This window comes from Halichoeres trimaculatus, unplaced genomic scaffold, assembly GCF_033239565.1.
Source record: "Halichoeres trimaculatus isolate MK-OKI-2021-1 unplaced genomic scaffold, fHalTri1.1 fHalTri1_scaffold_7, whole genome shotgun sequence".
NCBI classification, from domain to species: Eukaryota; Metazoa; Chordata; class Actinopteri; order Labriformes; family Labridae; genus Halichoeres; species Halichoeres trimaculatus.
Genome location: NW_027437185.1, coordinates 1,882,566 through 1,885,380, shown reverse-complemented (window position 1 = coordinate 1,885,380; position 2,815 = coordinate 1,882,566). Strand labels below are relative to the sequence as shown.

The window sequence follows — 2,815 nt, the reverse complement described above, 5'->3', positions numbered from 1 at the left end:
CAGTTGAATCCAGCTCTGACAGGTCCACAGGCGAGAAGCAGTCCAGGAGTATATTAGCTCTAAGCGACGTTTCCGCAAATTCGCCATCGATCGAAGGTTCTATCACGGTTGCATGTAACACGCTACTAATTTTATCTCTAATTTTTAATATCTTATTGTTAAAAAAGCTCATAAAGCCCTCACTGCTAAGCGATAGAGGAACGCATGGCTCAGTAGAGCTATGACTGTTTGTCAGCCTGGCTACAGTGCTGAAAAGGAATCTAGGATTGTTTTTATTCTCTTCTATAAGAGTCGAGTAGTAAGTTGCACGCGCAAGTCGCAAAGCCTTTCTATATTCATTTAGACTATTTTTCCAACGCGAGCAGGATTCGGTTGTTTTAGTCGAACGCCATATTCTTTCTAATTTCCTCGATTGTTGTTTGAGCTCACGAGTTTAAGCGTTGTACCACGGAGCGGAACGATGTCGTCTGAGAGTCCTCTGTCTGAGCGGAGCAATTGAATCGAGGACGGCTTGAAGAGAACCCGTGGTATCCGCAACAAGTTGATCAAGCTGAGAGGGAGCACAAGAGCTCTCTGCAAAAGTAGAGCAAGAATTCAAGGCAGCAGGAATAGCTTCCTTGAAAATGTCTACAGCTCTGTCAGACAAGTTCCTGGACAAGATGATTTTGTTCGCAGGTGAGAAATCCGACAGCAAGAATTCAAAAGTAATGAAGAAATGATCCGACAGAAGAGGATTCTGCGGTAAGACAGCCAAGTTGACAGGTTCCACGCCATAAGCAAGAACAAGATCCAAGGTGTGGTTAAAGCGATGAGTAGGATGGTTCACAGACTGTGTGAAACCAAAAGAATCCAGTAAAGACATGAAGGCAATACAAAGACTATTGTCAACGACGTCCACCTGAATATTAAAGTCACCAACAATGATAATTTTATCCGACAGAAGAACGATATTAGAAAGAAACTCTGAAAAGTCGGAGAGAAATTGAGAGTACGCGCCAGGAGGCCGGTAGACGATAACAAACAAAAACGGTTGCGCGGTTTTTACAGCTGGATGCAAGAAACTGAGAAGACTTTCAAAAGAGCTAAAGCCTAGTTTAGGTCTAGTGCTAATATTAAAGCTAGAGTTAAAGATAGCTGCCACTCCCCCCCCACGGCCTGTGTCTCGAGGGTTATGAGTATTAAGGTGACTGGGAGGAGTGGACTCGTTTAAACTAACATATTCACCCTCACACAGCCAGGTTTCAGTCAGAGCAAGTAAATCAATGTGATAATCTGATATAAGTTCATTAACTAGCACAGCTTTAGATGATAAAGATCTAATATTTAACAAACCACATTTGACTTTAACGTCATGTGGTTCATCCGCACCGGAAGTTTTAATTTTTATAAGATTATCATAATTCACTCCTTTATTATTATTATTATTATTATCATTATTATTATTATTAAAGTAGTAGTTGTTGTTGTTATAATAATTATTGTTGTTATTGTTATTTTTATTGTTATAGAAAAAGGGTCTCGGTCGGGGAACCGACACAGTCTCTATGTTACAACAGGAGTGGCTGGGAAACTGCACTAAGGGAAACGCAGAGGAGCGTGTAGGACTGCTGCTCTGCTGCCTGGTCTCCACTCTGAGTTGTCAGATGGGTAAACTAATAAAATCAGCCAGATTTCTAGTTAAACGAGCTGCGCCATCCAGAGTGGGATGAACGCCATCTCGGCTAATTAGACCAGGCTTGCCCCAGAAGGATCGCCAGTTGTCAATAAAACCCACGCCATTATCTGGACACCAGTTCGACAGCCAGCGGTTGAATGAGGAGATGCGGCTAAACATCTCATCATTTGCCCTATTTGGCAGGGGGCCAGAGAAAATTACGGAGTCCGACATAGTTTTGGCCAAAGCACACACCGACTCCACATTAATCTTTGTGACTTCCGACTGGCGACGTCAGGAGTCATTAACGCCGACATGTATAACTATCTTACGAAATCTACGTTTATCCTTTGCCAGCAGTTTTAAGTTGCCTTCAATGTCGCCCGCTCTGGCTCCCGGGAGGCACTGAACTATGGTGTCTGGCGTCGCTAATTTCACATTCCGTACTATCGAGTCACCAATCACCAGAGTGTTGAGTTTCCTAGCAGGTGTGTTGCTAAGAGGGGCATATTTATTGGAAATGTGAACGTTACGGCTGTCCGGCGTGCGATTTTTATGCTTGCGGCTATGTTTCCCTCTCACGGTCACCCAGCCACTACATCCCGGCTGCTCGGGATCTGCCGGGGGGGAGGCTAAGCTAAGACGGCCCGCACCGGCTACAGGGGGCTGGCTAGCATTAGCTAAATGTGGCCTAGCTTCGGTGCGGGGCCGCGTCTCCAGTTCAGAAACCCTCGCCTCCAGAGCTACAAATAAGCTACATTTAATACAAATATCATTATCCGTAAAGGAGGAAGAGGAATAACTTAACATCTGACACATCGGGCAGAAACGAGCCGCAGAAGGAGAGTCAGAGTGAGAGCTGGAGCTGGAGTGGAGAGACATCGCTAGTGCTGGGGAGCTAAAAGGCTAACAGGAAAACCAGTCGTCAGAAACACCGAAAAAGTATACACCCTTGTGGGAAAAAAGGCAGAGTGCTTGGTGTAAACTACTATAGATCGATAAGATGGCAAGATTGAAAAGAGTGAAAGTCCGTAACAGGTAAAACAACAGATAGATTGAGAGCGAACGACACGACCGTGCTGTACACAGAGTAAAGGAAAAACCGGAAATGATACCACACACTCACGTGACCGCAGAGATCTAAAACCTTAGAAAAAAAAA

The 2,815-nt window shown here is 44.5% G+C and overlaps 1 pseudogene; it reads right to left on the bottom strand.

Annotated features, from left to right (window-relative positions):
- Positions 1-1,461: 1,461 nt before the first annotated feature.
- On the bottom strand, positions 1,462-2,536 carry LOC141793872 (uncharacterized; annotated as a pseudogene).
- Positions 2,537-2,815: the final 279 nt, after the last annotated feature.